We start from the raw sequence: 23,685 nt of genomic DNA, 5'->3' as shown, positions 1-23,685 counted from the left end.
CCAATCCATGTTAGCCTGAGGGGAAGCAGGGAGCAGAGGCCTGTATTTAATTAGATGACACTAATACCTCTCGCCTGTGGCACGGCCTGGAGTGTTAGTGGAGGGTTTTTTACTGCCGTCTGTAAGAGCTGCTAAATAAAAACTGCAGGTCCCAGTGGGCCTTAGAGGGCGCATGTCACTCCCAAGATGTAAACACAACAGGAAGAGACTGAGAGAATCAGGGACGGAAATAAATAGAAATTGGGATGTAAGCATATGTGTTCTGGAGACAAGTATGGTGTTGAAGATTTGTAGCTGTCGTATACAACCATTATCATTGTAAACAGTGATCAAATGCAAATCACAGTGATGGTAGTTACAGGGAAAGCAAGAAAAGGTATTTTATCACTTGCATTGCCTGCAATTATCCACATAATTATCCTTGGATAGCTAACCTGAGGTAACAGTCAGTGAAAATAAACATCACAACTCATCTAAAATGGAGGAAAAGGAGCAGTAAAGTAAAAATATTGCTAAACTTGTGTTTGTTACTGGCAAACTGTAAGAGGATGCTCCCTACCCTGCAGCTAAGAGCTAATTTTTGCACTAAAAAATACATTTAAAGGTTCTGTATGCAACATTCAGAGCAGCAATTCACTCTCTGCTAGACCAGAGAATGAAGTCATGCTACCACTGTGTGTGTTCTAATCCGATCTTCTCCGTGGTTGCATGTTAGTACATGTTTGTATCCCACTGGCTAGGTCATCACTGCTGCTTTGCACTGTGCTCATAGGGGCAGTTACCGCTGATAACAGGACATTGTCGTCTTGGAGGTGTAGCACCAGCCCTCCAGTTCTTCCCTGGTTAACACTGTTAGCTCTGTCAGACTATTGGTGTTGTTCAGCGCTGTTTATGAGGTCAGCAACTTTTGCTGCTAGGCGACAGCTTAGCCACCTGCATGTTGAGAATTAAATTAAAGAGAATTTAAGAGGCTCTATACAGAATTCAGAGCGCATTCTATTTGATTACACTTTATCATCAGAAAAAAATCAAAAAAATTGTCCTGCGTCCCATGTATGTCAACTATTTTCCATATAGGCCTATTAATTTGCATTTATGTAAAACAGCTGACGTCCTGGGATGCAGGGCAAGTTTCAGATTTTTTTTCTGATAATAAATACACTCTGAATTTTATATCGAGCCCCTTTAAAGCTTGTTCTTCCTCTCCAGCAGAAATAACGTGCTGTCTATAAACTCCATGTCCTCGCAACAATCGAAACCAATGAAAAACTCCACTAAAAGGGGGCAGACACCCTCAGAAAAGTGTCCTCGGAAAGCTCCCAGCATCACACGTCTCCACAACAACTCTGGCCCGGCTCAAGAATGCTTGTAATCTCTTCTGGCAGGGACGGATCCTGTGGCTCAGGCCGGTTGTGGAGTGGACAGTGCTATTGTTGCCTAAAACCTCAAAGGAGAGAAGGAAGATAGGAGGGCAGGCAGGAGGCGGAAAAGAAAAGACTGGGAGGAAAAGGGCTCTGGAAGCAGTTAAATATAGTGCAGGGATGGATGGTTTAACAGGGTGGAGTTGACGGTAAGGAGCAAGTAGCATCTTCCTCTAATCCCCCTCATGAAACTCACCTTTTCCCTGTTGCCCTGCGAAAGCTGTTGTCATCCTAGTAGCATTTTCTAAATGTTTTTGTTTCACAGGAGGATGAGTTGGAGTTTTTGTCAAACTTTTAGTTATGAGGAACTACTTTGCACGTTCTGCTGACTGTAGACATTTATAAGGTGCTTGATATGGAGAGGATGTGACTGCCCTCTTTGTCATTTCCCACTGGATGATGAGATGGAGAGTTTCAGTACAGAGATAGAGTGTGTGTTTGTGTGTGTGTTCAGAGGAGGCCGAGGGGGAGGGATCAAGGTTTTTTGGAGATTATGCTAAATCAGGGCCAGTCAGAAGAGGGGGTGGAGCAGAAGGCCAGACAAAGACTGAAGAGGATGTTGCCACTGGCATTTAAATGGGCAAGAGGGTGAGGAGTCAAGAAAAGAAGCAAAAGGAAGAGAGAAAAAAAAAAACAAGAGTGAGAAAAAGCATAGAGTTTCTCCGGCATGGCAGAGACACTTTTTTTTCTGGCTCCTCAAACAGATGCTGAGGCAGATGGTGGTGAATTAACAGAAGATGGGAGAAGAAGAAATGAGAAAGCCTAAAACGGGCCCATGGAGGGCAGACATTAAAACACTGTGGGTGTTTGTGTGTGTGTGTGTGTGTGTGTGTGTGTGTGTGTGTGTGTGTGTGTGTGTGTGTGTGTGTACACGCATAAGTGTGTGTGTCTGACAGTGTGTGTGTGTCTGAGTGCACAGGTCCAGGGGAGAGGCTGTTAAACAGTATCTCAGCTGGGAGGACTAAAGAGGATGGGTGGAGGATTCCCAGTCAGAGATAGAGCTCGCGATAATAATCACAGGCGTGAAATTACAATGCTGATATTTGTTGCACCCCAGGGTGTGGTGTGGTGGGGCTACCAGAGCTCGGAGGGCCCACATATCACCAGAGGCCTGCGTCGGCTGACGGTCATCAATGATCAGAAGAGCGGCCCCTCGCCCACACCTCTGCCCACTGTAGATCCAAATCACTCAGCAGAGTCGCTTCACCTGTGGTGTCTGAGAGAAAACAGGAAATACTGGGAAAAATATTTTCACCTTAGTACGATTAAGACTGTCCCTTATGTGATAAATAATGTTTACAGTAGTTTTAGTTATTGCTAATTTAATATTACATTTAGAATTTAATATTATTGATGTTTATTTAATAATATTTACATGTAAAGTTCTCTAAGCCATTTTATTGGTATATTGTATTTATCTTATTATTGTTATTAATGCTTATTTGATTTATTCATTGTTTGTTTGTTTGTTTAAAAGATACATTTTTTAACTATTTTGCATGTGTAAAGGTTGGGTGGAAGGAAACTGGGAGAAAAATAGCAACATATGGAGGGACAATCATTTCCATTTGCATTGTGCTTGTATGTTTCTGCACAGCTAATGTATTTAAATTTACATATTCTTAACTCTGTTGACTGAAATATGAAAATTCAGATGTTGTAAGCTGATGAACATATTATTATATTTATTTGTGATGTTGATCCCAACACTGTTACATGCTTCTTTTAGTGTTAGTTTGTAATGTATCACCGATAATGTTTTGATTGAGGTGTGTACTGATCCTGTGGTTGTAGCCACATCCATGGGTGAGACTAAACACACTGGGGCATCACTACATTTTGGGCCTTGTGGATAAGCTTTACATAGCATTTTTTATTTTTTTATTTTTATTTTTTTACGAAGTCTGGTTGCTTTCTTTCCCGTTCCTTTCTGTCTTTCTCTCTTTTCTTTTTTGGAACCCTGACTTCCCTTTCTGAAGGAAGGACATGACAGTGTACACTGGTGCTCCAGCACCATAAGCAGTCATTCACTTGGCTCTAGATGCATTTGGGATGGATCCTGGTGCAGGGTCAGACTTAACCATTTTGCACCTTCAAAGGATGAGAGGGGCCTCAGAGAACACACACACCTTAGTCTGTTTAATTCCTCTGAGCCAATATGGGCGTAAAACATTGAACTTTTTGTAATGTGATAAAATAGAACATTTAAAGGGACTATTTAAGTGTTGTGAATCCAAGAGGAGGCAGATATAACAGTTTGGACTCAACACCTGGAAAAGGAAGATGAGTGTGTGTTTTGTACACTGATTTATTTATAAGGGACAATATACAGTATTAAACACACGTTTCCATTTGCTGGATTGTACCAGAGTTAGCTTAAATGTGTCACATGATTTATTTGGATATATTCAAGAGCATCAAAACCCAAACAAAATGCATGATACATTAACAAAACAAGGCAAATACTATTGCACATATTATTTCAAGGTCTGGATGGTGGACCAGAAAAGTACCATTGTAATAGAAGATAGTTAAACACAGTCATCCGCCCATAAGACACCTGCAGGTGAGGAAACCATTGCACTAATGTCTGATGTGTATATAGAAGATTTAAGTTAGTTGTAATCCAATTTGAAATGTTGCTGAGGAAGTTTAACAAAATGTTAAAGCTGGCCAACTGACCATGTTGTTTTTTCTTTTAGTTTCTAACATAAGTTACCATGAAAACATTTGCAACACATGTTTTTGATGAATCAGAAATAACTTCTGATAATCACAGTTCTGTGTAACAAGCAGCATTTTCCTGCCAGTTCATCTTGTTTAACAGTGAAATCAGAAGCAGAGAGGTGGCTGGACGTACTTCAGCATGAATATCCTCCTGGCCAGGAGCCAAGCTCTGACAAGATATGACACTACATTTTCTCCCATCCACTCAGTGAAGGGGGGTAAAAAAAAAAAAAAGAAGCTCATTTTCATGTCCGTCATCTCCTGCTCTTGCCACTGCCTCTGTGAAAGCCCCCTCCGCCTCCCCTATTTCTGGGGTGAAAGTGAAAAGTAGATGTGTTGTCAGGGCAAAACTGATAATGGCAGTGGGACACAGACTGATCCCAATTGCCCTGCTTTCAGCCCCTGCCACCCCCGAGCTCCCCGCCACTAAAGGGTCCACTGACAGATGGGACGGGGCACTGTGGGACAGAGTGCTGAGTTGGCATAAAAAGCCCACCAAATAGGCCTTTTTCTTGGCATCGGAAGCCTGCACAAATAGTTTACTGTTGGGACCATTACTGTCTGCATTTTGCCTTGCATTCATTGTGGGCATGGAGCCCCAAAACAGCATTAAAATCAAGACTTTTTTTTTTTCAGTAACAATATTTACACTTCAGCCAGCAGATCATTATTTGTTAGGAAAACGTTCACTGGTGATTTAAGATGTCAAAAGTTTTATTGCTCATGAATTTATGTGGCTAAGTCATGGCCTTTGACTCCCTTTAGTATCCCTTTCTGTTTAATATACCTTCTGATTAGCTTCTTATCAGCGTTGGGATACATTCAAAACTGCATTCCTAACTTTGACTGCGTCTGGGATCAAAGCCAACTGAACACAGTACCTCTACTCTACCCTAATGTGTTTATTTTCTGCCATTTGTAAAGTAGCCGGGTGCCTACAATGCACGGTGGTTATCACTTCACAGGTCCATTTCATTCAGATAATCTTCACCTCTCAGCAGAGGGACAGATAACTCAGGGGATCTATCACCAGAGGGAGCAAAAAGTGAGGGTCATTATAATGTCATCACAAGTTATCCTGCCGACCCCAAAGTCCCAGAGATTGGATATTGTCCTCTGGAGAGCAGATAGAGGACATGAAAGGAAGAGCGAAGGGACGGTTATAGAAAGAGAAAGAGACACGTTGACAGACAGGAAGTGAGAAGAGGAAAATACTTGGAAATAATAACATATTACAATAACATACTTATGCAGAACCATGTTGCACTGGAACAGGTAATGTATAAGCTGCCTGTTAGATTTATACCAGAGAGAATAGGCTGGTAAAGATGCACTTTATCTTCAGACATGAAAACAGCCCTTCTGCTCTGGCACAATCCCAGCAGGGGCTGGTGGGAAATTGCTGTTTTTACATTTCTGTATCATTCTCCCATAAGGAATATGGATAACAAATGAAATATTCAGCCCCATTGTCTGATTTATTCCTTTTATTATCCACAAATATCAGCCCGGCAGTCAAAGGATGCCTCGTCTCATTCAGGGGGCTCTTCCCACTTGGGGCCTGACAGCCTATCAAGTCTCCTCCGCATAAACAGGTCAGGATCGTGTGAGCGCTCCAATATGTTATACTTTAAGGTTTTCACCATGCACGATCACAAAACAGAAATCGAAAATTACTGTGGAAAAATTCCCTGAGGTATCTTTGTGGGCCCCTCTGCAAAAACTACACACACACCACTTGATATAAGAAGTAGAATAAATAACATTAAATCCGCATAAAAGCCACAGACACTTAAATAATGGTACGTTGTTCCTTATCCCTAACATGTTCCTTTTGACATGTGGTTTCCAGAAGTGTGTCATCCCGCCGTGTTGTTGTGATTTGAAAAGCAGGGGAGACAGATGCCCAGTTACAGCAGCGTCGTAACACAATGAGCCTCATCAGATATTAGTAATTGACCATTAATGAACTCCCTATGATAGCCCACTGAGGAATACACACAAGGGCCCTGGGGACCAGAGGGCAGCGGGGGAAAGGGCCTCATGGCATTAACATACTCCCAAGGCTACAAGAGGCTTTTAAATGGCCAATCAATAAAGAGCATTAGTTCATCATGCCCTCTGAGGGACCCTGGAGGTGTCTGTTGTGTGTTGAAAGGCTGCACAAAAAGGGGAAAAATGTGCAGTCAAGAGCTCTATTCTTTGTCAATGATGAATGTGAGAAACCAAACATGAGCTGAATGTGTTGTTTACGGAAGTGACGTCTTATCATCTTATTAATCAGAGGACAAGTTCACAGCAGCATTGTGTTTTATGGCTGTGAAAAAAAAGATATAGTTACAAAAACTCAAGCAAAACTACAGAAACAGAAAGATTAGAAAGGACCTACAACTGTTTGCTGTGGCCACTTGATTAAAACACATCCTCAATCCGACCTCGTCACATATCGATGTTTGGTTATGAACTTTCCACGTCCAGATACGACGTGAAAGTTACCCTGAGTGCGTTGGTTATTAATGTTCTGGAACGCTGTGTCAAGTTGTGCGTGGTACATGCATTGTCTTCTTTCAAAATACACTTCCATTTTCACAGGAAATTTACCTTTTACATACAGTCTCTTTCAAAATAAACACACTACGTCTGTACAACACTGCGAATTGCCTTTTTTTTTCCCCTACACCTAACGCATGTGGTTGGGTTTAGGCAACAAAAGCACGTGGTTAAAGTTAGGAAAAAATAACAGGGTTTGGCTTTATATTCTTACAGGACACGAGGACTGCTCTCCTGGGTGAAAGTCGGTGTTTGTTGGACCAATGCTCCACCCCTCTAAGGCGACTTTCGCTGCCTTAACTTTTGTTCTTGTCCCGCCATGTTTCCCCCAAGTGCCATTAAACTATAATGGTGACCAGCCGCATATCATACTAACATTAAAGGATGGCTTTGTTCATTGGTGTCTGACACAGCAAGTCACGGCCCAAGCGCCGGATTTCAACAACTTCGGAGTGAGACCGGGTTGTGATTGTTGTTAGTTGTTACAGTGACAACACATGTCAGTTATTATAGGCTTTTAGGTTATTTAATTATTTATCATAGGTCTATGTGTCCATCTGCTAAATGTTATTTATTCAGTACGCTGCTGGACCTGGGTAACAAATTTCATTCCCTCTGTCCTGTTTTTTTACATCTTTGAATGACAATAAACTGAACCTTGAACCTTGAACCAGTGGGGCTGCAAAGCGTTTCCTACCCACTCATTGAAGAACATTGTTTGAGCCTATTTTTACACCTATTTTTCCTATTAAACAGAAAAACACAACCGTACACCAAGTTTCTCTCTTTCATTGAACTAAGACTAATGTTTAACTCGTCATAAAACGCACTTCACTCAAACTCTGCAAAAACAAACTCACCAAAACTGTCTTAGTTAGTCATCTAGTTAGTTAGTCCACTGTTCCTACAATCACCAATTCTGGTTTGGTCAGAATAAATCCTTAATTCACAGTTAGATGTGAAGACATGCCGATCTACATTCTCTTAATCCCTGCGGTCTTTATGTCTCAGCTGTCAACTGAGCAGCGGCTCACCCTTGTTCTTTGGAGTTTTCTACAATTTCAGTTCACATGTTTCAACAAACCTTAAATAAATAGTAACAGGGAAATAACTGCTCCTTATTACTGCAAAACCTCACCTTTGAGAGTTCACAACTTGCCACAAGTCAGTTTGTTACTACAGAGGTTAGCCCGCTACAGCAGTTGCCGCAGCACAGATAAAAATGGCTGCCACTCTGAACAACCTGCTGTGTTTATTTGAATGGGGATGTCTGTTGTACTCATATTCTTTTTTCTATGAGCAAAACTCACCTGTGCTGCATTTCCCAAAAGCCCTTGGTACTTTCCGAAGGCAAGACAACATCAACATTTTAACCGCTACTGTAAAACTAGGACAAGGGCATCACAAATATCATGTGACATTTACTGTACATATCCCATTAGATAGCTATGAATAAAGCTAGACCTGCTCTGCACCGAGCAGTTTTATTCTTAATTTTCTCATTTGTGTTATATGGCACAATGAAATGGATATCATTACATAGAATAGCACTATCATACAAATACCATGCTGTGTCCTTGAAGGCGGCATAATAAATGGTTCATCACTGGCAACCAAATGGCAAGACAAATTTATGGCCACTGATCTCTCTCATCATCAGAGCAAAGTACTCAGTAAAATTTCATTGTAACTTCCAGGGAAATAAATAAATTTGCCCCCTGACCTTGAGGAAAAAAATCCCCTCCCACCCATCCATCTTCGTGGGGGGTGTGCCTCCATCACTCCCCCTCTCTCATTCAATCACCTCCATACATCTTACCTTCTTTGGCACTGTGTCCATACATAGAGAGTAGGCTAAAGATAGGTGTCCCACCTTCACTCGCTCTATACCTCGACCCCCTGAGATTTGTGTAGCGTCTCTCTCTGTCTCCTCTGTCTCTGCTGAGACCTCGGCCCCCCCTGAGGAGCCACGCTAGACAGAGAGGGGAGTAAGAAATAGCAGATCAGGAGGGAGAAAAAGGGGGAAGAAAGAGAGCGGGAGTCTAAGTGCGAGGGGTGGAGGCGAGAGAGGGCGAGAAATGACAGGAGAGGAATATGCAGAAAGTCTCAGTTTAAATCAAGATAAAAGACAGAAATAGAAAATAATAGAGGGAACAAACCCCTGGACGCTGGCTCTCTCTAATGGAAACACATGGCTGAGGGCTGAGGTGTTGTCAGCAGTCTGCCTGCACACACTGACATTCCTGCCTGATAATCTGGCCTGCCATAAAATTAGAATAGCAAATACCCCACTGACAGAGATGCATGTCCTCCCTCTCTTGTGCCACCATAAAAAACTCCTGCCGGTGTCTCCGAACGCCACAAACTTCAATTTAAATTTACAGCGCCGCAAAAGGAGAAGTGATATGCATTCAAAAATTTTAATAACCTATTAAGTTATGACTTCAATTTCATTTTATGAATATTTTCCTTGGGGAGCGCTGCCATCACCAGAGAAAGACAGAAATTTAAAAAAGATAAATAGTGCCATTAATCTATAACATTTCTTTCCCATTATTCTTGAAAATGAGAAGTTATTTTTGCTCAGATCGTCATATAATTAGCTCCTTATACTTGACTCACAGGCCAGAAAATGACCATGTTCGAGGAATCTGAAGCCTGTCATTTGGCTGAGAATAAAATCATCATTTGTCTTAATATATTGTCTCTCTGACAAGCAGTATTTGAAGTTGATTAGGTTTCAGTAGCTTTATTAATAACAACTGCTGGATCAGAGGGAGGTAAGTCCTCTAAGAGCGGCGTGCTGTGAGATGGAACTGCTGCTGCAGAGGTCAGTAGATCTCTTTTTGTTTTGAGAGATCGCTGTACAATAAATTCTCAGACGTCGTTTATAACCCAACATCGTGCTTTACTGCATAAACTGGTTTTAAGCCACAAAACTATTAAACAACTCATCACAACTCCACTTTGCAGAGGGTGAATGTGGGAGTGCAGCAGGGTATAATAGCTTTAATCTGTCTGTTGTTTGTCTCATGGGCATTAAACACCATCTTGATATGAGTGAGACTACAGTGCACGCAGGAGGGGGTCCTCATAATATTTAATAGGTCATCAAAGGGAATGGGGGGTAGACTGCTGACATTTGCCTGGATACTTAGGAGAAACCCCAGGAGTTGTCATATGACTCATTACCAGAGCGCAGTCGACGTGACAGTCGGTTGCATCATCGTTCAAAGAGACTGTCTGGCAGAAAAATCATAATCCAACACATATAACTATTCAAGTCACAATGGCCCCATTAAGTAGCATGAGATTTTGATTCTTGTTTCCACCCTGAAAATAGAGACTAATCAGTTAATAAAACTCTATTACTGCCACCGTGAACGAGACACTGGCTGCCATTAGTGTGAAAACGCCTGTGAGTACAGCTGCACTTCCTTCAGATAGATATAGATAGATTATATTTTGGCTCTTTCACTCTTAGTGCAACACTGCCCCACCAACTCCTCGCCCACTACCTCTGGTCAAAGATTAAAAACTGCAGCCCCACAACCTGAAGGAGATGAAGGGACATCATTTGGAGCTGCAAGATTTTCCATGAAAGAAAAAAATGAAATATGGTGACTGTGCCAGCTGCTGACCTCCCCGGGCCTGCTGGACAGCAGGTGTCAGAGGAGTGAAAGTTAATGTGAACTCCAATGTCTACATTATACTTGAATAGCCCTTAGATATATTTAGATGATACATTAGAGATGCATATTTGTTATAAGTGAAGAAAATGAATTGTACCATGGGTCAATGTTTACAGAACAACATATTCTCATTGCTGTTACGTCTACGCTATACAAAAATGCCATTGTTCTAGAACTTAGAAAGCCTTTATTTTAATTGTACAAGGACAGAGAAATTAGGAGTGCTACTTCTGGCCAGTGCAATAAATGTAAGTAATGAGACAAATTAAGACAGACAACAAGCACTGTTTAATAAATAAATATGAAACTAAAATAAATACTATAAAAGGATGGATATTACACTTGTCTTGTCTAAAAACTTGTCTTGCTCTTAAAAATATAGTTTATTGCATTTATAACTAACATACAAAAGGTGGTGATGCTATATTTTGTAATGTTATCACAAAAAAATGTGTTTTGTCAAATAACGATAAAATTACCACCCCCAATCTGTCAATCAATCAATCTGTTTCAAGCTAACTGAATTCAAAATTCAGTGTATTAATGCAGTTGGTCATGCTTTGGAAATTGTTGTCGTCATTGTTACATAGCTGTGGATTTCAGGGGGATGTAGGGGACCCGTTCCTTTCAGTATTTAAAACGTGTATTTATCCCCCCAATAAAAACACGAAACTAGCAGAGGACCTTTATTTAGACCAAATTAAAGACATTTATACCATGAAATGATGCAGAAAAGGCACAAATTGGTAAAATGTTTTAAAAATGTTCATATGTGTCCGCCCAGTGTTAAAACAAAACCTACACCCTTGCAGTGTTAACACGAAACGCTGGAAACTAGCAAGCCATGCTGAACCGATAATCACCTAACAATGTGCGGAGTAATGTGCAAAAGTGCTGCCTTGCTAAAGAAAAGTGTGTTAGCATGTGCATACATAGCCTATAGTAATGCACGCACATTTATACTGACCAGACCCCCTTAGCAAAAATAGGGTCCAACGCACATCTGCCACAGTTTAGAATGAGGGTTGCATTTGAATTAGGTCAAAAATATGTCCAACTTTACATGTTTGTCCTCAATTATTTGAACTCTCTTTGATTAAAAAAAAAAACAAAACAGCCCTATCAAATGTAAAGGCCTAATAGCTATTAGGTTATGCAACAATGCGTCCACAATCTTTCCACAATTCCACAGTTCTTTGGATATGTGGAGACCGAAAGGAGACACTCACCTTTGTATTAAAGGTGCAGTATGCAGTTCTGGAAAAAGATAGTTAATTGTTGATGCTCATTCCCAGGTCATCAAATACTGATGCTTTGGGTTGGTGGTTTGGTCCAGCTACCAACCCAAAGCATCATTATTTGCTGACCTGGGAATAATAAATAATCTTACTCCAAAATCACCTACTGCACCTTTAAAAACTATGAATTTAATGTCAATTAAGTACATGAGGTTCACTACTTCTTGGCTTGATCATGGTTCAACATTAAATTGTTTGCTATAGCTGTAGTGTTGTTCTTTGTAACTGCAGAATAATATTTTCATTCAGTTACTGTTAGCTTTTGTACAGTTTATTTTGGAGAGTTAAATACAGCCTACAGGAACAGCCTCTATGGCATACACAGCAGATTTCTGATATAAAATAGGAATGTCTAAATGTCATAAATCTGTCTGGAGACGTCCCAATTACACATACAAATTTTGAAACTGACCCTAAAAGTCTTCACATTTCAACTCAAAAAGTTTCTCTTTGTAAAAAAGCAAACAAACACGGACATTTCAAAAGAGAATTCAGCCGTCACATTCAAGACCCCTCAAACTTTGGACAACCCCCATAGCCCTGCACAGAGCATCACTACAGCACTTACATGCCCCTCACACATTGATTCCCCTCCCGAGGGCCCAAACCAATTTCTCTTGTTTTCAGACACTCTCCCTGCCTGAACCTGCAGTGGCCATCAAAGACATTCATCCATCCGCCCAGGATGACTATGACTGATCTCGCCACCAAACGATCAATTTGTATCCCTCTCTCTTTCTCCTTCTTTCTTCTTCTTCTCTCTCTCCCATTTTCTCTTTCTCTCTTTGTCTCCTTCACTTCATACTCTTGCTGTTTTGTTGATGTGCAGAATATGATGAAAAAGTGAGAGTGCAGATCGCTTTGACACCGTGGCGTGTGAGAGTAACAACGCAATCACTATTTGACCTTGGAGAACAACTAATTCATATGTTCATCTATCTATATCTTTGACACGTGTAACTTTTCACTTCAGTGAGAGCCAACAAATCATTCATGCAAACACACAATAACAATTCTTTACTCTCAGGATTTGATTTTGCAGGCTAGTTGATCTTTGACACGCTGCGCCATCGATACTTAGGATCTATAGACAGATAAATGCCCTCAGACTACACTGTAAGTTAATACAGGGTGGCTTCAGTATGCCTGGTTTGTTCAGTAGTATATGTCTCTCCTTCATTCATTAAGCTGTAATTGGACGTGATTCTCATCCAGGAATGCAGCATCCTCAGATTCCTCCAAGGCATGCAAGGTGATGATGACAGTGTTAGAAAGAGCTGTTAATCCATCTTGTAATTGCGCCGAGCAGACGGCAGGGTTGGTCGTGTCTGTGAAAAGGCTGTAGAGAAACATTTGTCACCAGACGTGAACAATAGGAGGCATTATGTTATTTTGGTGCATCTGCACGTGCGATGAGAGCTTTTGTATGAATTTGTAGTGGTGTGTTAAATCAAAGTGAATGGTGCGGTTGTGTACATGTGATGCTGCTCTGTGCATGAGTATATATTATGGCTGTGCATGCATGTTGATGCTAATGTTGTTTGTGTGCGCATGGTGGGGTGTGTGTGTATGTGTGTGTGTGGTGGGGGTCCCTTTTCCTTGCTATTCACAGACAATTTGTAAGGCCGGCTGTTGACGCCAGGCCGAAGCCCGCGGAACAGCTGGAGCCCCTCCATGATTGATAAACGTGGCGGCGAGAACTTCATCTCCCCCTGAATGAAGACAAAGACCCCACAATGCTCAGCCAGTGTGTTACGCCTGCCTGTCGTTAAGTGTGGACTGCGGACCTGCCCCGGTCCTCAGCTGGGGGAGTCGGGGTGCCAAGAGGGAGGTCAGGACCCAAACTAATTACCATTTTATGACAAAACGGTTCTTTTGTCGTCGTTATATAATTGATTTACCTTTCAGGGGGAGATCATTATGAAGTGGCTTTGGGAGGGTGGGATTAAAAGGGGGCAAAAGGGGATTAGCTTCAGTTGTACATGTTCTCAGTGTTATAAAGGTGGGCACAAGCACATGTCTGCAACTATAAATACAGTAGTTGGAGAGCTCCAAATGAGGAGAAATTATATATAAGATGCATGTTTGATGGATTAATTTTCCTTATAACAGTCACAGTTATTTACAAATATGTGTCAGTTATTAAAATCAGATTTTAAAGATAAGATAATTGTGATCAAAAATCATGGTAGTAGGGGAAAAAATGGTGGTTAATTAATACTGAAACAGTAGAAATCGGTGACCCTGTGAGTGGACATGTGCTTTGAGCAACTATGTGCATCCACCATGAAAATGACAAATCAGCATCAACTGTGCATGATTAAAAACATATCAGCATGTCGTATTGATCCTCACAGATATCGCCACATTTCTCGGAGACAGGTTTTAACAGAGACATGTTCAGAGGTCTGCTGCCTCTGTGTCGTAAACTTTTGCTTAGTTTGTGACCCATGCAGGACCAGGTCAGTGACTCAGATCAGGGCCAGCTTTGTCAAAGTCATCATGTGGTGATAATTGTTATATTTGGTCGTGATGAATCCCACCCCAGGTTTCCTGTGACTACACATTGCACTGGAAATATGTGTCGTGGCGTTTGGATTTTCCAGTAAAAGCTAGCCGGCTTTGAAAGGAGTTAGCTGCTGTTCTTGCACAGTGTTTATTCTTGCTTTAAAAAAAACCCCCTCTAACTCATACATCTATCCAATGCATTATTTGCTTATGTGTATAAACCCCTAGTTGCAAGCATTTCCTTCTGTGTGAAACAAATGATGTTTTGCAAACGTGCTCCCAACTTTCTTTGTTTGACTCAGAGAGCAATGTAGCCTGGGTACATCCATCCTTGACCTATTTAATGGCTGGGTTCTGTTGAAGACCCGCCGCACAAATTGAAAAGTTTTCAGTCGCTAAGTGAAATGTATGGCTCTGCCTCCGGTCCAGAAAAATTGGGGATTGTTCTATTTTAATTCCAAACTCAATTTCAGACATCCTCCGCGCTGCGACAAAGTGGATTTCTGGCCCATCCATTGTGCCGTGCTTGTCGACATTTCAGCTGCCAGGACACACGATGAATGAGTGAATATTGATGAACACAAAAGATGTACCCGGGCCATTTTTTCCTGTTATTGTTGGCGTGGAGGTGGGGAAAAGAGGAGAGGCGCCCTTTGGATCCCCTGGGATTGAGGAACCCCTCTCCATATTCAGAATATTCCCTGTGAAGTTCAGAAAGAGATATCAATCTCACTTTGAGGCTCTGGGCCTTCATTTGTTTGTGAGAGATGCGGAGCGCTGCTCAGATGACTGTGCCAATTCTTCAAATCCCACTTACAGTAGGAGTTCACACAAACACACACACACACACACACACACACATACATACACATACACACCATGCACAGCAGAGCATCTGCCACTTTCCTGAGCCTGTGTGTGTCCCAGGCGTCAGTATCTTCAGCGGTGGAGTCTGCACTGAGGCACTCGAAGGTCTTGATTGAGGAAGCAGTCGCAGCTCTGTCGGCAGCTGAGAGTTAAGAATAAAAAATACACCATGGCTGTTTGAGCAGAAGCAACACGAGTCTATATTGGATAAATGGGTTAGTTTTTCTTTGTCACATTCTTTGCAGGAAAAGGTGTGTGTGTGTCTGCGTGTGAGAAAGTGAGCAAGAAAGAGGTGGTATTGTTGTACAGAATAATTTCAAACCGCCTGGCTGGATTCTTGTCTTTTTTTTTTTTTTTTTTTGAAGGTTTGGCATCCTACTGATTTGGGTTTCATGTGCTTCCAAATAAACGGACACTTGACCTCTCAGTGTAGTATTTTCTATATTGACAGTGAAGGCTGGGGACAAGCAATTTGAGAGGAATTCTAAACTGGAGAAGTTTCAGCTGATTGCAGTCTTCAGTCTTCACCACTAGATGCCACTAACTCTTGCACACTGTTCCTTTAAGACACTACTAAGGAGAAATGAAGATGAGATGCAGATAAGTACAAAAATAATAATGTATGTCATTAATAATACAGCTGAAATTTCCACTTCCTTCCACCACTATTTTCAGGGTCTTCATCATTAAAATTGAAATCATGTCTCACAGTGTTTCTAACCATGTTTTGTCTCGTTCCCTATTTATATAAGATGGAGGAGGTGTTTGCCCTTATTTGGAGCTCTGGTCTGATAATCATGATCAGAGGTAAGAGAGCAATTTGAGGGAAACACATGTTAGATTGCCACAGTGGAACATTACACTGGTGCTCCGCGTGTAGATGTAAGGTTCTTAGCTGCTGACAGTACAGCAAGCAGGGCCAATAATGACTCTAAGAAGTGAAATAATTACACGCATCCTCACAAATACAGCCATTCTTCACCTCAATGAACACCCCCTCTCTGGGTCTCTCTCCCTCATGGTGTGCTCGATGTGTCCTCGTGTAGCCCTCTGCAACAAATATACAGTCACTGTTATTAGATACTGATATTTTAAAAGCCAGTTTTTAAAGATTAGTGTGTAGGATTTAGGGGCATATATTGGCAGAAATGGAATATAATATAAAGAGTATGTTTTCTTTAGTATAAGAATAGGAATTGTTGTGTTTCCCTTACCTTAGAATGAGTGGTTTGTATCTACATGAGGAGCGGGTCATCATCTATGGAGATCACCATGTTGCACCACTATGTTTCTACAGTAGCCCAGAACAGACAAACCAAACAACTGGCTCTAGATAGAGCCATTCACATTTTTGCATTTTTGCATCAGCCACATACTTAGAATCCATTTCTCAATGAGAGCATTGGACAAGCATTGTTGTTGTTTTTTTAATGTGAAGCTGCTTTATTCAGTGTTTCTACCAGTTTAAAGCACCAGGGGTCTCATTTATAAACACTGCATATGCACAAAATGAGACCTGAAAGAGGCGTATGCCACTTCCCACACATCTAATAAAATAGACTTGATGTGATAAGCTTTGGCCCATGCTTACAAACATTTTGGAGATGGGAAACTGGCGACCCAGATGGTGAGGTGGACGCCTGATTGTAGAAACTGCCCACTATTTTTGGGTGCTCCATTTTTGGCTTTTGTCTGTACAAACATTTTTAGTATGGATCCTACGCACTATTTTATTAGTGAGACCCCAGGCCTGGTAAGATGCTCCTGAACGTCTAGATCTTAAGCTACTGGTGAAAAAAACTGAGCATATGTAACAGCACTCAAGAAACACTGTTTTGTAACAGGAAACTGCTTTTTTCAGTATTTCTACTACGTTAAATTACGTGGTCTGGAAGAGGAAGAGACCTCTGCAGATAATTTGGCTCACTGTAAAAACCTCCTGACCAATGAACACTGAAGGAATTCTAACCAGAAGTTTCAGCTGGTTGCAATCTGTCATTCTCACCCATAGGTGTCACTAAATCCCCCTAAATCTTACATACTGAACCTTTAAAGTGTATTTTGATTTTGTTTCTCACCTCTCATATAAACATTTTTATAATTTTTTCAAAAACACCCCAGTCTGGCCTGTTTCTCCCAGACATAACTGAGCTCAGTAAGACTAATATGAGATTTTGACCATTTTCTCATGCTTCTTAAATTCAGCCCCTGAGAGGCTGCCTTCCTCTTGTCTCAGCTTGATCCTAATTTCATATCATAATGCTCTTTTTCTCTTTCTCACTGCAATAATCTTTATTTGTCTGAAATAATCAGCCCTTAAAATAACAATAAAATCCAGAAGAAAACTTGATTGGCTTATAAATGAGCCTGCACAATTTCAGAATTTTGTCACAGTGATCAAATTCAAGTCTCGACTCAGTGTATTTTATCTGTTCTCAGAGATGAGAAACCTCTGAGAAGCCTATGAGCACAGCAAAAGAACTCTTGAGATTAACAATTCTCTTGCTCCTTATGTCTGCTAAGAGGTTGGTTAGGAGAAACAGGTCAGAATGTAATATTCTCCAAAAAAGAAGCTGATTTATTTTTGATGATACAAAGAAAAGATTATCAGCAGCAAAATTTTCCTCTGGGACAGGCTTTTCTTTCTGTCTCTGTCTCTATTTTCACCATCTTTCCACCTCTCTCCTAAAGACACCAGTGTGTCAGGCGTCCAAACCTGGCTGTGGTTTGGTTTTAGCAAGGCAATGGGCCATGCAGGCCTTTTTTTCCCACAGTGGGCTTCTGAGTGGAGTCTTTGCCCTCACATGCGTTCAGTTGGGCCTGCTTTACCCACACTATTGATTGCAGGTGATGTTCTGGACTCAGTCCAGCTGACCTCGGAGGGGAGTCAGATACATCATTGTCCGAAGAGGAACCTCTGGAGACCAGACAGAAGCAGCACACGTGTTAAGCAGTCTGACTTTGTCCAGTCGCTGAACCTGTCAACAAATGCTTTGGACATGAGCGTCTGGGCTGCTTAGCACGGACCAGTAATTTCAATAGTGAAACAGAAAATAATGTAGATGCTCCACAGATAAACATCCGTGCCTCAGCTGCTGCGTTTCCTTAACGGCCATCCATGCGCCACATATTCCTCACTTCACCTTTTCCTTCTGCCTGCTAATTAGAAATCTTAATATGCAATAATGTTAACATTGAGTCTAATTTGTGCGGCGTGCATCTTTGTTTCTTACACACCTCACAGCAATTGATGGATATCCAATGAGACGCAGAGTCCCTGCCAAAGGGAGTAGCTCTGCAGCTTGTGACACATCGCTGAGGCTGGGGGGAAGTACGCCTTAAATTAATTAACATCGGACCTCTTGTAGCTGCTCACTTCTGTAAACAAACATTTTAATATGCAGTAATTAATTAAATCTGCCAAGCTCCTCTGCCCCTCCCATAGATCTCCCTTCATTCTTACTTTCCCCATCTTGTTAAAGAGTTTATTATGTGCTGTGTGAGACGAGGAGTAAATTCACAACTTTGCATCTCTCCAACACGCAGATTTCTACGTTCTAACGTGTAATATTATAATTGTAGTCTCCCATTTCTGCCCAGAATTCACATTTCACATATGGTGAAAGATATAAGGAGCAAATGTTACTTGGCACTTGTGAGGAATGGACCAATAAATCGTACATTGCACCAGCCCTGCCCTCTTTAATAGCTTCTGGGTTCTGGCTGTGAGAGAACAAAAAGGTACCAAAGCCTCTTGGGCTACTTTGACCGACTGCAATGAATAATGTTTGGTCTGACAGACAGTCACAAATGTGTGTGTTTGACACCCAATATACTGCACTTGTCCAGCATGAGTGTGTGTCTTATTTTCTGCTCCAATAAGATGTTTTTTATGACATACGTTGTATTTTTCTTGTGTCAATTTGGCTAAAAATGGCAGCTTTTATGCAGCCAAACATGATCATTTTCTACTTTTGAATGACGTCTGACATTAATATACAAACAGACTGTACTGCAGGTATAGAATCGCCTCAAGTAGATAAATAAAATCAAAGCAATGTTCATACTTATGGTAATTCTATAAATGAGCAAACAGCCATTGAGTGCAATCTGTAGGCCGACTACATTAGAATGTGCCAAATATCGATGGATTAAGATTTATTTGGCAAGATTTCGTATTCAAGATGAATAAATTCAAACACTTCAATAAATCCCTCAAATTATCTACAGTGGATAGTTTTGCATTTATCAGAGATGGAAGGAAAAAAAAGATTGCATGAGTTTATGGAAATCCACATCAGCAGGGAATGGATGCGGACTCAAGGGGCATCACTGCACAGGTAAGCTGCTTTTGGAGGGTTCATGTAAATCCTAAAGTCCAAAAGTCAATTACTGGGGCATCTCAAGCGTGTGTTACTGAAAGACTCTGATGTTTTATTGAAGAGAGGCTTTAATTCATCAGGCTTCTCAGCTCCCTTTCATGCAGCTTGGAGAGGGAGAGCAAGGCACCTCCTTCAGATGGCCAGTGTCATATATCACACACACATACACACACACACACACATACACACACACACAGAAAGAGAGAGAGAAAGAACACACACTAATGCCCAAAAACAACTCTCAGGTGGTCTGCTTCACTCCACTGACCAGACCATTACCCCCCTACACACACACACACACACACACACACACACACACACACACACACACAGCCCTCTCAGTGCAGACCACACAGACTAAACAAGAAATTCACCCATGCAGCGTCTTGTGCTCTTTCTGTGCAAAATTAACATTTCAAACAAGCCAATGACAAATTTAATTCACACACACACACACAAAAAAAAAATCATATTCACATTAACCACCCACAGTTTGACGGTCACCTTTCTTGCTGCATTGCTGGGCCTTGACATCTGACTACAGCGCTCTCTTTTGATGTAATCCACAGCACCTTGGTAGCTCATTTCCTCACAGCTGGTTTAATGTTTTGGGAAGACGGGAGTTATTGTATTGTACTGCCATTCCTATCTCCTGATCACAGTGCGTCTCTGCACTTTATTCCCACAGGAATATTAATAAACAAATACTCTTTGCAGGCTGACACAGTCCCATCACAACAGAACGAGTCCGCTGTCTCTAATGTCTCCACAGCTGGAATGAAGGCTCATGGTGGCATTGCCCAGAGTGAGGCAAGCAGACAGCTTATTTTTCCACTGTGATTAGCCAAACTGTGCTGCTCATATACAAATGGAAATGGGATGTGCATGAGTGTCCCCCTCTCCTTACCCTCTCTCTCCCATCTGTCAAGACAATAGATTTTAATCTTTAATCCATGAGCAGCCATTGAATACTAGAGAATTACAAATTACAGATGTTTTACTGTGTGTGTTTTTTTTTCCTCCCACAACACCTCCTGCCCGCTGTCTGTCTCCCTGTTCAGGCCCCTCAGCTACCTGCTATCATGATGTTAACACACAAAGGTGTTCACATTTGCCACAAACAAATGCGCACAACAGAGACAGAGGGAGAGAGACACACACACACGTATGCACATTACACACCCTCGTTCTGTGCCATCATGGTACCATATGACACTGTCATCATTTGGTAATTAAACCCTTGCTGGCTTTAAATATGAAAAGCTGGCAAGAGTTGATGATGATGATACTGGCTGTCGCTCAGCCCAGATTTCCAAAAAACCATCCAGACACCAGGCAGGAAACATATTGTCCCGTTGTTGTCTTAGTTTGGCCGTCCATTTCCCATCAGAGGAAAAGAAATGTGATACAGATTTGAAAATTCATATACTGTTTAGGTTAAAAAAAAAAAAAAAAAAAAAAAAAAACTCAAACGCATCACACCTCAGCCCTGGTGTGTGCCGTGTGATAAATGATGGGCACAGCCAAGTTACAGTGGCCTCCGAGTGAGGAGAGGGGGGTGGTGCCAGGGAGAGATGGGGGGCACGAAGGGTGAAGGAGGGAGGTTTATTTAATGTTCAGCCCATGAGCAAGTGGGACACTATTTTTAAAAAGGGGAGAGGAGGGGCGGAGGTGGTGTGGCATGTGGGTTTTGGAGGATGAAGGGTGGAAGTGCGGGTGAGAACTTTGGCTGTCCGTGGAGAGGAGACAGGAAGAGACGGTTTGAAGATACATACTTCAACATTAACCTGACCCCACCCCCACACACCCTCCCTTTCAGCCCCCCTGGCAATCTTGGACAGAGTAGATACCATTGACCAGTCTAATGGACTATGCCATAAGATCTCTCTCCCCCCACAACGCCGTCCAACCAAAATCACTCCTCTCCCTCAATTTTCAATCTGCCTCTCCTGCAGACTCCGGTCATAACCTGTAAATGTGGTGTGTGGCTCTGCGAAGAGCTTAGGTTCCATTACTGACAGCCCACACAGCTTTATGGCCATTTAAGCTCCTCGATTTGGGTTCCTCCCATTCGGATGTTTCCTGCAGACCCCAAGTGTGTCGCCTGAACAGATAGAGGGAAAGAAACACTTATTAAGATCATTAATGTGGAGATTACCAAGGCAGAGTCAGCTCTTACTGCTGGAAATGTAATTTTAATACTCATAGCAATAAACAGTAACACTGTAAAAACAATGCAGTAGTGTGTGTGTGTGTGTGTGTGTGCGTGTGTGTGTGTGTGTGTGTGTGTGTGTGTGTGTGTGTGTGTGTGCATGTGCATGTGCATGTGTGTGTATGTGTAGGTCCAAGTTTGTGAATTGGCGTAAATTAAACATGTTGTCTTGTGCATTATTATGGAGAAGTTAACAATTTTGTACTTCATAAATGATCGAGACACACATGTAAAACTCACTGTTTTGGCCCATGTTTATGCATTTACATTCATTTATTCACATTCTAGATGCACTAATATATTTTCTAGACATGATTAGGCATTTAAATGTCATAAAAACCTCGAGAAAATCTCATGTTTTCAAACACAGACAGCACTCAGAGTTGCAAAGTAAGCTGTTGTTTAAATGCCATTTCCGTGAGGAGTAAGTAAGGAGCAGCTCTTTTTAAGCTGAGTATCTTAGATATAAAGTGTTCCATAATATCCATTACTGGTCCTTGGTCCAGTGGCAGCCTTATTACCATTTCTGAACTTCAAGCACTGTAAAGAGTCTTATAATACAAAATGTTTGTTAAATAGCCGATAGAGAAGCTATAATCTTTTAATGTTGAATTTTATGGCTTTACCACGCTCTGTCGTTCTTGTGGATATTGTAATATTGCATTTTTACTGGTTATTCATCTGTTAATGTTCCAGTTACTAAGTTTTATACTCTCCCTTATACTTTTTTTGTATTCCCTCACACTGTTAAACACACAGAGAAAGTTTCCAGTGTGAAGTTTATGTATCTGTGTGATATCTGACTGGACTGGATCTCTTGAGGGGAGCACTTGGAGATAAAGTGTTTCAGAGGCAGCGGTCAAGGTGTTTGATAAGATGGAAAATAAATAAATGTATAATCTCAAAATAAGAGATGTGATCGGACCACTGAGTGACAAAGTGCACTTGAATTAAATTCTGAAAATTAATAAATAAGTATTAACTGAATCCTGATTCTCACTTTTGTAATGATGTTTTTTCCTCTCTGCCCCCACCTCCACCACCAGTGTGTGTGTGTGTGTGTGTGTGTGAGAGAGAGAGAGAGAGAGAGAAAGAGAGAGAGGCTCATTGTAATTTTGTGAATGTTTACCAGTATTCAGAGCTGTTATAACCCTGCACGTGAACGTGTCATTAACTCTGCTATAATTTCTCGTTTTAATAAATTATTATTATCATCGATTTTTAGTGTGCATGGGGGTGGGACATTTTTGGGGGCTTCTAAACTTCACCACGTCTATTCTCTGATAATTTCATGCATGTATTATTTATGTTACAAAAACTGTCATAAACAAATTCACAGCATTTTAATCCAACTCAATAAATTCACTGTAAATAAACTAGACTTTTAAAAGAAAAAGCAAGTGATGACAAGTTGTGAAAAATAAATTAAATACCAGTGAGTGCGAAATATATTGTATTTTAATGTATACCCACGGTGCTGAGTGAGACACTGCTCCAGCTGCTGCCTGTCTGAATCCTAAACTCCAGTTTTAAACCCCAATATAAGCAAGTTTTACACTTCCCTTTAATTCAGCACCTGCAACGCTCTGTATTCTTTGATTTCTATTTCTATTTTTTCTTCTTCCTTTATCAATCCCTAGTTCATTGGAGCAGGGTTGCTTCCGCTTTTTGTTGTCGCCTAAACCGTTTAGTTTTGGATGATCGGTCAAAGATTCTGACAACCAGCGGGGAGAAGCACGACGCCCAGCCGGGGAGGGAGCGCAGGAGGCCGGACAGATCTACTGGGCTGCATCGGGGAGACGCACCATTAGACAAGGGGAGAGCCATGCCTCACAGCGCTGGTCGACCAGGTAAGAATTTCTCCCTCTGCCTCATACTAATGTCAGTGTTTGTTTGCAGGTGTGATGGTTGCACTGTGTGGGACAAAACTGTGAGGAGGCTCCCTGCCCGTGTGTGGATTTTTATTTTATATTTTTTTCTTTTCTTTTTAAAAATAGTGTCCTTTTTCTTCGATAGTGTGAAGAGACT

General features: G+C 41.4%; 1 long non-coding RNA gene across 2 annotated transcripts in view; it reads right to left on the bottom strand.

The window, feature by feature from the left end:
* Nucleotides 1-21,351: 21,351 nt before the first annotated feature.
* Nucleotides 21,352-23,685, bottom strand: part of LOC125903159 (uncharacterized) — an 85,969-nt gene continuing 83,635 nt past the window's right edge. For both annotated transcript variants that reach the window (XR_007451241.1, XR_007451240.1), the window contains one exon: nt 21,352-21,549. This is a non-coding gene — a long non-coding RNA (uncharacterized LOC125903159). The remainder of the gene's footprint in view (nt 21,550-23,685) is intronic.

Source organism: Epinephelus fuscoguttatus, linkage group LG16 (genome assembly GCF_011397635.1).
Source record: "Epinephelus fuscoguttatus linkage group LG16, E.fuscoguttatus.final_Chr_v1".
In the NCBI taxonomy this organism is placed as follows: domain Eukaryota; kingdom Metazoa; phylum Chordata; class Actinopteri; order Perciformes; family Serranidae; genus Epinephelus; species Epinephelus fuscoguttatus.
Note: the sequence above shows the minus strand (reverse complement) of the source record. Positions and strands in the feature narration are given on the sequence as shown.